We start from the raw sequence: 14,734 nt of genomic DNA on the forward strand, positions 1-14,734 counted from the left end.
CAAACTCTCTTCCAGGAGCCTGGGTAGGCATGGTGATCTGGTGAGTCTCCAATTCATCTACACTATTCCCGGCACATTGGTGGTGGAGAGTGACGGTATTCCCTCTAAACTCACTATTACTACTCTGTGGATGTTTGCCAATCCATTTCCTGCATGTTTGCTCTTATGGACTCTTGATGGACTATTTTTTAATGACTTTTTAATGATTTTTAGAATTAAGTGTGCACTAAATCGGTGATCATATTACAGTCTGGGACATCAGAGTGGCTCATTGTATCCATTAGAAAGTACTTAAAGGTGGTAAGGGGATACCACCATTTCTGCGCTACTGAAATTTTTGTATGGTATATGCATATTTTACATCCCATAGAAATGTCTATTTTTTTTTTTTTAGAAATTTCTAATTTTTATATTGTCTCTATTTAAGTAGCAGCATTGTGTTATTTAGGTATTCTATACTCCTGAGCGCATAGGTTCACTTTATAATTGCCTGTTATTTGATAGGCCAGTTTGCAAGTGTTTTTTCAATATGTTTTTTTACTTGCAATGTTTTCAAATCCTATCCCCATCATTTTGAATACATCAATGTGCTTATTGTTTTTTTTTTTGTTTTTTGTTTTTTTCTGTGTTTTGGATTTGAAGTTTCACCCTCGATTTCTTTTCCTCTCTTTCTGTCCTGGTGACTACTGTTAATAGGACCAAACGAAACATGTAAAATATTTGTAGAGCCAGTAAAAATAGGTTTATTTATGATTTGAAAACAATAATACAGATTTGAGTAAATATTATTTCTAAGACTCAGCAATTTGTTTTTCAAAATTGTCTTTAAAAGCAGTACAAACTTGATCCATATGCATATGGTATACGTATAGTGTTGTGAAATTAGTTTATATATACTGTAGGGGATTTTTGGGTGCTTAGTTTCGATAAATAGCATGTTTCATCGACAAATTATCTTTTTTGTATCAATGCTTAGCTTGATTAGTATTTTCAGATGACCATAAACGAAATGTAATATTTGTTTTATTTTGTCTTCTTTATTTTTAAGGTATGATGCATTCCTTTTCTGGCCCTATTGGAAATGCAATAAATGGACATATATAGATCCAGGAAATTTCTCTCACATCATAAGCTCAGCTATTAGAAAATCAGCCTGAAGTTGAATCACTTTACTTTAGTCATGTTAATTAATATAATAGTCAATAAAGTGAGCATCCATTAGCATATCTCATTGACACGACGGCCTTATTTCTAGTTAATAGCATGGTATATCATTTTGTCAAAACCTAAACTTGCTCTTAGCAAGGAAATTGTTAATTTTATTTGATAGCCAGGGATGAAAAACTATTCATCAGCTTATCAAGGCATCAATCTTTATATACATGTTTTAGATTTATTATCCATTTATATTCAAAATAGAGTGAAAATAAGTCAAGATTCTAGCAATCCTAGTGCAGAAATCAGCACATTGTGCACCACAGTTTCACTCTGAATCATTTCAAATTATCTTTTAAATACAAATTGTGAAAAGTATGTTCTGCTATGCTTGGAAAAAAGATGTACACTGCTCAAAAAAATTAAAGGAACATGTTTTAATCAAAGTATAGCATCAAGTCAATTAAACTCCAGGGATATTGATCTGGTCAGTTGAGTAGCAGAGGGGGTTGTTAATCAGTTGCTTTGGTGTTAATGAAATTAACAACAGGTGCACTAGATGGGCAACAATGAGACAACCTCCAAAACAGGAATGGTTTTACAGGTGAAGGCCACAGACATTTTTTTTCCTTACTTACAGTATATTTTCTGACTGTTTTCACTAGTTTTGCATTTGCCTAGGGCCAGTGTCACTAGTGGTAGCATGAGGTAATACCTGGACACTATAGAGGCTGCACAGGCAGTCCAACTCCTCTAGGATGGAACATCAATATGTGCCATTGCCAGAAGGTTTGCTGTGTCTCCCAAGAGCATTGAGCATGGAGGAGATTCCAGGAAACAGGAAGTTACTCTAGGAGAGATGGACAGGGCTATAAAAGGCCCTTATTAACTCATCAGCAGGACCAGTATCGGCTCCTTTGTGCAAGGAGGAACAGAATGTGCACTACCAGAGCCCTACAAAATGACCTTCAGCAGGCCACTGGTGTGAATGTCTCTGACCATAATTTTCTTTTCAATCAAACGATGTTACATAGTTACATAGTTTGTGATCCTGAAAAAAGACATCAGTCCATCCAGTTCAACCTATGATGTGTGTGTGTGTGTGTGTGTTTGCTGCTAACCATACACTGTATACCCCTGTATGTTGTGGTCTTTAAGGTGACTGTCTAATAGTCAGTAAAGAACCCCTTACGTAATTTAAGGTTAAACCGTTTTTCCTCTAGTTTTAGTGAGTGGCCACGTGTCTTATTGTATTCCCTTTCTCTGAAAAGTTTGTTCCTTATGCTAGGGTTATCCCCAGTACCATATTTGTACATTGATATCATATCCCCTCCCAATCGTCTCTTCTCCAGAGAGAATAAGTTCAATGCTTGTAGTCTTTCCTCATAGCTGAGATCCTCCATACCCCTAATTATTTTTGTTGCCCTTCTCTGGACTCTCTCCAGTTCCAGCACATCCTTTCTGAGGACCGGTGCCCAGAACTGGACGGAATACTCCAGATGTGGCCAGACCAGGGTCTTGTAGAGTTGGAGAATAATCTCTTTATTTCTGGAGTGAATCCCCTTTTTTTATACATGCCAGTACTGTATTTTGTTGGCTTTGCTTGCAGATGCTTGGCATTGCATGCCACTGCCAAGCCTGTTGTCCACTAGTACCCCCAGGTCCTTTTCCATCTTAGATTCACCCAGAGGTTCCCCCCTAGTGAGTAGCTTGCTTTCGTGTTTCTGACGCCCAAGTGCATTACTTTACATTTTTCAACATTAAACCTCATCTGCCATGTAGTTGCCCACCCCATTATTTTGTTCAGGTCTGCTTTTAAGGTTTCCACATCCTGCATAGAAGATATTGGCATGCTTAGTTTAGTATCGTCCGCAAATACCGAGATTGTGCTAGATATCCCTTCCTCTAGGTCATTTATGAATAAATTAAACAGGATTGGTCTCAGGACAGAACCTTGGGGGACCCCACTTTCCACACCTGCCCAATCCGAGTACTCCCCATTTATCACCACCCTCTGGACTCTCCCCTGGAGCCAGTTCTCTATCCAGGTACTCACCTTATGGTCCATACATATGTACCTTAGTTTGTACAGTAAGCGTTTGTGGGGAACCTGTGTCAAATGCCTTTGCAAAGTCCAGATACACCACATCTACAGGCCTTCCTTTATCTACATGGCAACTCACTTCATCGTAGAATGTTAATAGATTGGTCTGGCGAGAACAATTTTTCATGAATCCATGCTGATTACTACTAATAATACCGTTCTCATTACTAAAGTCTTGTATATAGTCTCTTAACATCCCCTCCAAAATTTTGCAGACTACTGATGTTAGACTGACCGGCCTATAGTTACCCGGGAAATATCTCGGCCCTTTCTTAAATATTGGTACCACATTGGCTTTTTTCCAATCCGCTGGCACCATACCCGTCTGTAGACTATCCTTAAAGATTAAGAATAATGGTCTGGCTATCACCTGGCTGAGCTCTTTAAGAACCCTCGGGTGCAAGCCACCCGGTCCCGGTGATTTATTTATGTTAAGTTTCTCTAGTTTAGTTCTAAGTCTATCTTCTGTTAGCCATGGCGGTACTTCCTGAGGTATATTATTTAGTTTAGCATTACAAGCTGGGTTAGTGTAGTCCCCCAATTCTTTTGTGAAGACTGAAGAGAAGAAATTACTTAACACTTTCGCCTTCTCTCTGTCCTCTGTGGCCAGATTCCCTTTGTCGTCTTTTGTCGTCAATGTGTTCTGGTCTCGCTTTCTTACTATTTATATACTTAAAGAATTTATTGGGTTTTTTTTACTCTCTTCCGCTATATGTCTCCCGTGTTCTATTTTAGCCGCCTTGATTTTGCCTTTCTTATTACACTCTTTGAAATGCTTAAATGCTGCCAATGACCCCTTAGCCTTGTATTTTTTGAAGGCCTTTTCTTTAGTGTTAATATGCATTTTTATGTTGCAGTTTAGCCACCCAGGGTTTAGTTTTGCTCTTTTAAATCCCTTTGTTTAGTATGCTCTTGAAGCACTCCCATTTTTCCTCCGTGTTCTTTGTTCCCAGGTTCTATCCCATTTGATATTTTCTACCAAGGAACGCAGTTTTGGGAAGTTGGCTCTTTTGAAATTCAGTGTCCTTATATTACACTTGTGTTTCCTGTTACTATGATTAATACTGAAACTTATTGACCTATGGTCACTGTTTCCTAAGTTGCCCCGTATTTCTATATCCGTGAGCAGGTCTGAATTATTGGTAATCAGTAGGTCTAGTATTGCATTGTTTGTTGTCGGTGCGCTCACCATCTGACCCATAAAATTGTCCTGCAAAACATTTAGGAACTGCCTAGCCTTGGATGAATGCACGGTTCCTTCTGCCCAGTCTATATCTGGATAATTAAAGTTCCCCATTATAATGACATTTTCCATCCTTGCTGCCAATCCAATCTGTGAGAGTAGGTCGGCCTCCCCCTCCTCCCTCTGGTTTGGGGGCCTATAGCATACACCCAATATTACTTTCCCCATAGTGCCTTCCCTTTGAAGTTCTACCCATAGGGATTCTACCTCATCCATAGCTCCATTTTTAATATCATCCCTCATATTTACCTGTACACTGTTCATAATATACAGACATACCCCTCCCCCTTTTTTACCTTCTCTATCTCTGCGATAAAGGGAATACCCCTCAATGGTCACCAGCCAATCATGAGAGCTGTCTAACCAAGTCTCTGTAATCCCCACAAAGTCTAAGTCCTCCTCATACATCAGCAGCTCCAACTCTCCCATCTTGTTGGCCAGGCTTCTAGCATTGGTATACAAACCTCATAATTTTGTCCAGTTGTATACTATATTCTCATTTGATGTTGTTTTCAGGCTGCTCTTGTGATTTTTCCACATACCCTGTCATGTACCTGGGTGTCCTTGAACCGGAAGGTTCCTTGTTTCGTAGCTTGCAGCCTTACCTGTTGTGCCACAGAGGAGCTCTGGAGTTTTGGCAGTGATTTTTCCAGCCTGATGCTTGCCTTGGACTCACTAGCCCAACCTGCTGTCAGCTGCGAACAATGTACAATTTAACCAGCTGTGAGCAATGTACAATTTACCCAGCCTTTAAATAGCAGCACTTCCTGTTACTGAGTGCCCGTTTGTTTTGAAATATCTTCCTGGGTGTGCTGCTTGCTCTTTGATAGACCTTTGTGTATGAACTTTTGCCTGTATTCGTGACCCCTTTTCAGCCTGCTGAATCTGTACTTCACCGCCAGCTTGTGTATGACTTCTGCCTGCCTGACCATTCTTTGGATTTCGTTTGGATACCGCTTTGTCCAATCTGTTGCCAGCCTGATCTCTCTGACTTAGTTTTTGCCTGAATCCTCAACACTCAAGCTTCACTTCGGACTTTACCTCACAGGTATCTAACATACCCACCTTGGATTTAGGAACTCTGAACACCCTACCGCTAATGTCCCCATTTGTGCCCACTGAACCTTTCTCCCTGCTGGCTAATTCTACAACTGTACCCTCCCCCATCACCTAGTTTAAAAGCCCCCCTAACTTGTTGGCCATCCTCTCACCCAGTACGGTTGCACCCTCCCCATTTAGGTGCAATCCGTCCCTACTAAGAGCCGGTAGCCGACTGAGAAGTCGGCCCAGTTCTCCAGGAATCCGAAACCCTCCTTACTACACCAGCTCCTCAGCCACTTGTTAACTTCCCTAATCTCCCGCTGCCTCTCTGGTGTGGCTCGAGGTACAGGCAGTATTTCTGAAAATACTACCTTGGAGGTCCTATTCCTCAACTTAGCTCCTAAGTACCTGAAATAATTTTTAAGGACTCTCCATCTCCCTCTGCCTATGTCATTGGTACCCACGTGTACCATGACAGCTGGGTCTTCCCCAGCCCCACCCAGTAATCTGTCCACCCGATCCGTGATGTGCCGAACCCGAGTGCCCGGTAAACAACAGACAGTTTGGCGCATACGGTCCTTGTGACAGATTGCCCTGTCTGTCCTTCTAATAATTGAGTCCCCTACCACCAGAACCTGTCTTCCCTTTCCCTTTCTCCCGTCCTCCCTGGAGGAGTTCTTCCCCTGGCAGCTAGGGGCGTCGCTCTGCTCCTTGACTGGTTTCCCCAACATCACGCAACAGGGCATATTTATTGGGGTGCTCCAGCCCAGGACCAGCCTCTTTGCCTTGTTCCCTTCTACCCCTCCCAACTGTCACCCATCTACTCTGCTCTGATGCCTGCACCCTTGTATCTCCGCCCTCCTCTGTGCAGGCCCCTGCCTGCACCTGACGGGTACGTTCCCGGCTCTCCTTCAGTATAGACATTCTTTTCAGTGTTGCCAGTTGCTTCCCTAGATTCAGGACCTGAGCTTCCAGGGAAGCTACGTGCTTACATTTTGTGAAGTTGTACTCGCCCTCAATATCCTGATAGAAGAACGTATACATGCCACAAGATGTACACCGTATCGCATCTCCACACCCGCCGGGCATTGTACCTACTAATCTAATCTGATGGGGATTCAATAATTTAAGTCTGTCCTGTGTGGCTGTTTTCTAGCTTCCTAACTCTACTTTCTCACCCTCTGGTACTCCGCAACACTCACTGACACTCACGCAGTTACTGCCGCTCACTGACACTCACTGACACTCACTGACGCTCACTGATGCTCACTGATGCTCACTGATGCTCACTGATGATCTACTTTCTCACCCTCTGGTACTCCACAACACTCACTGACACTCACGCAGTTACTGCCGCTCACTGACACTCACGCATTCACTGACGCTCACTGACGCTCACTGACGCTCACTGATGCTCACTGATGCTTGCTGACACTTACGCAGTCACTGACACTTACGCAGTCACTGACACTCACGCAGTCACTGACATTTACTAACAGTCTCTGAACCTCACGCAGTCACTGACGCTCACAGGCACTCACTGATGCTTACTGACACTCCCTGACACTCACACAGTCACTGACACTCACTAACACGCACTGATGCTCACTGACGCTCACTGACACTCACGCAGTAACTGACACTCACTGACACTCACTCACTGACGCTCACTGTCTCACTGACACTCACTGACACTCACAGGCACTCACTGACACTCACTCACTGATGCTCACTGACACTCACTGACACTCACAGAGTCACTGGCATGCACTGACCACTGTGCCAGTCACTGACACGCACTGATCACTGTGCCATCCTTTCATTCCCAACACATTACCCAGTCTATATCAGTATAGATATCTGGCATGATATTTTTTTCCATTGAGATCTGATGTGTTTTCAAAGTGTTTCTTTAATTTTCTTGAGCAGTGTATATTGCATGAACCTTGCTATATACATAAAATTGAACAAAGTGATCTAAGGAAATGCAGACTGGCCTTATTCATCCCAGAGAGAAGTTAAGAACATCTAGAGTTTTGTAAATGTTTTTATTTTTAGTCAATATTACTCTTCAAAGGCAATACCACAAATTCTAGGGGTGGGCCAGCACAATATACCTATTATTATAATACTTATTACTGTACAAGCTGGTGGTCCTTTTCTCTCCAGTGCTGGAATGTGTGTGGAGACTCCTATGTTATCACATACAGTCATCTGGATGGGATATGGCTGCTGGTCTTCTAATACATGTGAGGATGTTGGTGAAAGGGATAGTGACAATGTCGATCAGTCCGGCAAACAGAGAAGCTTAGGGGGCCTGGTCATCATAACTGGAACCAGAGGGGGTAGGAAGATCATTAGACCCTGGATTAAGGTGGGTAGTAATCTGTTCTAGCATATCCTATACATCATGTGCTAGAGCCTTTAGCAGAGGGTGGAGGACAATGTTAATAGTCTTTACCTGCCCTGAGTACCAGTGACTACAAGACTTCCTCTGAATAGCTGAGGTGGAGATCATGACACAATGTGCATGCCTCTCCAACACACTCATTAAGAGGAAGCCTTGTGCTCATAAAAAAATTGCAAGGCATCCTGAGAAAGACTGAGCAATGCTCAGGCAACTCAATTTTGTTCTTACTGCAGACAGGAAGTCCTCATAGCCCTGCTGGAACATAGTGCTGCGTACTGTATGTAGCTGATGCTAGATACAGTTTATACAGCACTGACACCGCAGCAATTAGTAAAGAAATAGATTGTTTGGCCATCTTGACTTAAACTAACAATTGTAACTAATAGTTTTAATTACTTTTAGTCACTTGCCTGCATTTATTGTGACACAGATTCCATTTACATGTCCTTTCAAAGTAAATTACCCAAGTCTCCTTACCTACCCACATTATGTAACACCTTCTGCATGAGTATATAAATGCAGGGCCATAAAGTATGGCTTATGTATGGCCTAGTCTGCCTAGACTCCAATGGAGAAGACTGCAGACTTGTAGGACAATGGTTCTTTTGAGTCATATAGGGAAAAAAAATGTTTCAGTTGACAAAACAGAGGTTTATTTGCTAAAGGATTAGCAAACATTCATTTCATTCAAGTAAATAAAGAGAATCTATATTTAATTTGATACCTGTAAGTTTGCAGGGGAATTAAAAAGAAAAACAAAATATTCAAGGGTTTCTAAATTTCAGAAAATGTGCAAGAGTTAAAAGTGATATAAACAAATTAATCTTTTTTAAAAAAAAAATAACTATAAACGTAATATATATATATATATATATATATATATATATATATATATATATATATATAAAATATTTTTTTTTTCATTTACCAGTAGAGGTAAAATGGGCAATAAAAGAATAATAAGAACTGGAAAAGAGAATTTGCCAGACATTGACTTTTCCCCTGTTTCAGGACACAGCACAGATTTTCAGACTTTCATTAAAACACCAGCACTCCCAATGTAGCCATTACAAAATGGCTGTAAAACACTGGTGTCAAGTGTATTGCAATAACAAAAGAACAAAGATACGTAACTCCTTACAGGAGGAGAACTTTCTCTCTAACTTTCCAAATACTGTAGATCAAAGTTTCTCTTAAGGTTTAAGTGGCAACCATTGGCCTTCACTATGCCTTTTTTGTTATTATGTACTCAAGATCAGACTTTTCTTAAAGTAAAAACAAAAACTAGAAAAAAAATGAGGGAACGAATAGGGTTTCCTAAGCGTAAGCAAAATGTAGTGAAAGAAAAGGCTCAGTAGTGTATGAAATGCTGAATGTGAAGTATGCGGAGTTGACATAATTTGTAGGTTGGAAGCCATTTTTGGAATTAGGCTTTAAAGCCCAGGAGCAATTATCTGGACAAACCACTAATCAGTAATATGGGTAGCACAGGCATTTCCAAAACTGAGAAATAGTTATTAATATTAGAAGTGTCAGTGTTTCAGGCTTATTCTTCTTTTTTTTTTTTTTTAGGCCTCTCTGCAAAGGCTTTTTGATATTCCTTCATCAAATTTTAGGATACACAGCAGACTATCATCCAGCATTGATTTTAAGGGGATCATATGATCAAAACAGCTTTTTTTTTTTTTTTTTTTTTAATAGAGATATTGGTTGTAAATGGATTTAAAGTATATGTAAAGGTAAACCCTTTTTTTTTTAGTTTTGATATTGGTTGTAAATGGATTTAAAGTATATGTAAAGGCAAACCCTTTTTTTTTAGTTTTGGATAGATTGGTGTGTGCTTAGACGCCCTGTCAGATTTCGGGGTTGATTTATTAAAGGCAAATAGACAGTGCACTTTCCAAGTGCAATTGCACTCAATTTCCCCAGAACTTAGTAAATGTTGTAAAGCTCCACTTTGTAAAGAATATCCAATCAGGTGCAGAGAAAATAAAAAACAAAAAACAGCCTTATTGCTTGCACATGATTGGACAATTGGAAATTAGCAGACCTTCGCAATATTCAGTAAACTTTGTGGAAAAGTGCCAGTCTATTTGCCTTTAGTAAATCACCCCTTTTTTTGCCACTGTGTCCTGGATAAGAAGATTCAGCATCTCTTTCTGTCTTAGTGACTATGGTTACCAGGACCAAATTAAGCCAAAAAACCTGTGTCCAGGGGCTATGATCTGAAGAAACCATTAATACATTTTATTATCTTGTTTATGCACATTTTAAAGTATGTGAAGGACATGTATATTTTTAACCACTTATAGTCTTTGTTTTCATATAATTTAAAATTAAAAAATACAGGTAGGGTAAAAATCATCAGAGCTTTCACTTGTTTTTGTGTGTTTTTCATGTACATAAAGCAGAGGACTGCTCTCATCGGTATGCCATATATCATACGCTGAGCCTCTGTTAAGAGGTCACACTACAGTATGTAGAACTGAGTGGTATATGAATCTCAGGCAAATCACAATAAAGATAGGCTCATTTAGTTCTTCTGTGCTGAACGTTTATCTGTTTGGGGAAATTAGATGACAATATTAATGCACATACTCTTGATTCCCAGGGTTACATAGTTAAGTGGAAAGCCTAGTTCCTACAAAAGAAGGGAAACCCTTACAAAACATGGTCCCAGTTGGTTATATTCAGGAAAACATGTTCCTGACCCCCAAAGACAACTGACTTAATCAACATTCAACCATGTGTTTTTGGAAATGCAGAAAATAATTTGTATATTGTTCTGTCAGCAAAGCATTTAACCCTTTTTTTTAAAGTATTTACTGTATTTAGTAGAGCCAGTTCATGTTCCACCATTTCCAGGTCTTACAAGATTTAATCATTTCCATAGCTGAATTTATCCTTATTCTAGAATACCCTGACGTGTTTGGTATATTCTTTGGGTGAAACTTTTTCAAACAAATGTATTATTTAACTTCTGTATATATTTATCTATCATACTCCCTTCTTTAATCCCCCCTTCTCAGTGGGGAATATATTCAGTTCAGATTTGTTTAAATTTGGTCATAGTTCATAATGGGGTTCGTCGTGTTCTTTTTTTTAATTATTGCTTTTCTTTTGATAGCTTATCTGCAAAGCAGAGAAAGCAGCAGACTCTCAAACCAAAGAAGCCCAAATTTCACGGAAGTGCAGGCTCCGTGTCCTTCCAGGTCACCTGGCAGAATGACAGTCCCACCTTTGATGCTGTGGAGATGCCATTGGCCTTCTAAAGAAGTAATATAATGCTAAGCTCAGGGTAGTGAGTAGGAATTTTTTTTTTTTTTTTGCAACACAGAATTTGCTACTAAAGCCAAAAGTAAAATGTTTGTCTCATCAGATTAGTCTTTTTCTCCTTGTTTTCTGCATTTACCCAGTGGACATTTGACATACTCCAGTTCAGCTATGAGACCATTTGTTTTCTTCTTCCATATTGGTGCTTCGTCTGAACTCTATTCCAGATTTTTTTAATCACTCCTTCGTCTTTATGATTCTGTTTGTTTATTTACTTTCTTAAACAATCAATCTGTGGTAGAAAAAGGAAACTACCAAAAAAGATGGATGGGGGCTCGAGGTGTCCGAGCCTTCATCCAGAGAATACATGAAAGACCATGAGAGGGTATAGAGAAGAAAAGGGTATAAAAAAGGGAAACGACAAGGACTGGATAAGAAGAAAAGAAAAGAAATGGAAAGGAAGAGAAAGGGGGGGGGACAAGAGGAGATCAGAGATCAGAGAAGGAATAAAGGAAAAGGGAGAAAAAAGGGAGAGGGAGACAAGGAAGCAAGAATGGAAAAATAAGAAAAAAGGAAGAAAGATCAGAACAAAAGTCCAAGAAAAAATGATGAGGGCTGGTGGGATTTTAATGGTACCGTAGAAAAAATCATAGAAAAAGTGGTAAAATCAAATATTTTATTTATACATCATTAAAAACCAGGTAGGGGGAGACATTTGTATATGTATAAAAACATATCATCGAGTACATACAATGCAGTAACAGAGGTACAGACAATAAGCGATGATAAGTATATAGCTCATCCGATGTGCAGGACCTCGGAGAATTAACCCAAATTTAGGGTTAATTCTCCGAGGTCCATTTCTTTTCTTTTCTTCTTATCCAGTCCTTGTCGTTTCCTTTTTTATACCCTTTTCTTCTCTATACCCTCTCATGGTCTTTCATGTATTCTCTGGATGAAGGCTCAGACACCTCGAGCCCCCATCCATCTTTTTTGGTAGTTTTCTTTTTCTACCACAGATTGATTATTCAACTGGGATGTCGGTACCTTGCTAATATTTTTTGTATATCAAACACTTTAATTCTTTATTACTTTCTTAAACAAACTATGGGGCCTTCCACTAATAGGTTTATTTATTTTGAGGTCATGTGACATTTAATTGCATAGTCCAGGTGTAGCGCCCCACCCCCCTACCTCCAGAGTTCTGCTGGTGACCCCCTGAGACAGGAAGGATCGACCTTCCTCCTCAGGGTGCAGGTTACTAGGAATTATGGGTGGTGTACAAGGTAGAAAGATGGACCCCAGTCACTTTCATGCTTGAACAAAACGAAGTTTATTTCTCACAACAGGAAAAATGTGGGAGAGAGGGGTAGGGCACAGGACACCCTTAGTCAAACACAGCAGCAGACTAGCAGACTGGCAGTGTCAGGATCAGTGTCATTACGTGGGTCACCTGCTGGTGGCACTGTTGTTCCTGGAACCGAGGGATGCAGTTCCAGGGCCCACCAGTGGGTGTCTCCCAGCAGCTGGACTGTACTTTTAATTAGGCTGCACCTGAGGAGGACTGCTGAGGGAATATAATCCCGCCCTTCACTGAGGCTCAGGGCTTCAGTATTTTCTCTGCTAGCCGTGTCCCTGTCTGAGCCTGATCCTGAAACCTGCATCCTGAAATCTGTATTCTGATCCAGAGTCCTGTTCCCTGTTCCCTGTACCCTGCTTCCTGTACCTGGCTCCCTGCTTTCCTTGTCTCCTGTCCCTGTCCTGTCCTGTCCTGCTATTGTTTGCTCCATCCTTTGTATATAGTTTGTCAGGTTCTATTGGGTTCTATTGAGCTCTGAGGAAGGGGGCCTGACCCCCGAAACGCGTTAGCGGTCCTGACTGAAGGACTTGTTCCAGTTCACACATGGTGGATGCTTGTAACATGATTTTATCTTTATGTCTGTGAGTATGCATTTGGCATTTTTATTAAAAATTTGCAAATATTGACCACGGGTAATGCACTAGGTGTTTGCGCCTCCTTTTCCTTTCTTTTCTATTGGGTTTTTGTACTGTTATCATTTATATTTTGTTTACTTGTTTATGGTCTACTGGTGTTGGTATTGGAGTGTGTCATTTTGCTTAATAAACTTATTTACACCTTTATCCATCTGGGTCCTGATTCCTTGGTGCATCCAACTGATCTAATCACCATTGTTGTATGCCTGCATGTGGTATCCCTGACAGAATACTGAAGCCACTAACGATCAGATCGGTTGCACCTGGGAATTAGGAATTTTCTGGTTGTTGCAAGATGCAGTCAGAGGAGGTCTTTTATTTTTCCCTGCTTGTAACAGAAGACAGGGAATATTTTTTGAGAACGTACACTAGGGAGCATTTGTTGGAATGCATCCGTCTGGCCCACTTGTTTGTTGACCAAGGCAGAGTTTTGTTCAGAGAGATTCAGCCACTTATTAAACTCTGTGCAGAGTTGGCTTTATCTTGTATCCCTAAGGGTGGTGATGATTATTCTCCTCCTTTTAGTGTCTCTCAGGTGGTATCTCTTGTGTGGCTCTTGGAAGGTGATAAACCCTATTTTATTGAACATTATTCAGTGTATTCTCCAGAGGCCCTGTTGGATTGTATGAATGCTGTACACTCTCTAATCAAGCAAGGGGTATGTAAATGGAGTTTTGTTCAGCACTTACTGCAAACCTGGTCAGATCTTTCCGATTCAGCCTCAGCTAACTCGCACCAATCCCCTTCTGCCTCTGAACACCAGTTTTCTCAAAGTTTTTCCTCTCAGTTCAGTATAGTTTGCTTCCAACTGCATGTCCATATCCTGGTCCTGCATTTCCAGTGAAAACTTCTTCTACTACTCTGTTGCCCCTAGCAACCGCTCAGAAATTCCCCTCCGTAACTGTCTCTCCTTTTCCACCATCTCCCAATACTGCCATTTCGCTTCCATCTACTTCACAATCTATTCATAGCCCTGCAATCACTAGCAAGATTCCTGTGTCTAAACCTAAAAAGAAAAGGAGATTCTTCCCAACACATACAATTATACATGCTACTCAGCCTGTTGATCCGATGCCTGCTACCCAGCCTGTTGATCCGATACCTGCTGATCTGATGCCTGCTACCCAGCCCACTGATCCAGTGCCTGTTGATCTGGTGCCTGCTACTCAGCCTGCTGTTCCGGTGCCCGCTGTTCTGGTGCCCGCTGTTCTGGTACCCGCTGTTCCTGTGCTTGCTGATCCGGTATCTCCTACTCAGCCCACTGATCCGGTGCCCGTTGTTCCAGTGACTACTACCCAGCCTGCTGATCTGGTGCCTCCTACTGAGCCTGCTGATCCAGTGCCTGCTGTTCCGGTGCCCGCAGTTCCAGTGCTTGCTCATCCGGTGTCTCCTACTCAGCCCGCTGATACGGTGCCCACTGATCCAGTGCCCGCTGTTCTGGTGACCACTACCCAGCCTGCTGATCCGGTACCTGTTTCTCAGCCTGCTGTTCTGGTGCCCGCTGTTCCGATGC

Source organism: Pelophylax lessonae (assembly GCF_965119305.1).
Source record: "Pelophylax lessonae genome assembly, chromosome: 2".
Lineage (NCBI taxonomy): Eukaryota > Metazoa > Chordata > Amphibia > Anura > Ranidae > Pelophylax > Pelophylax lessonae.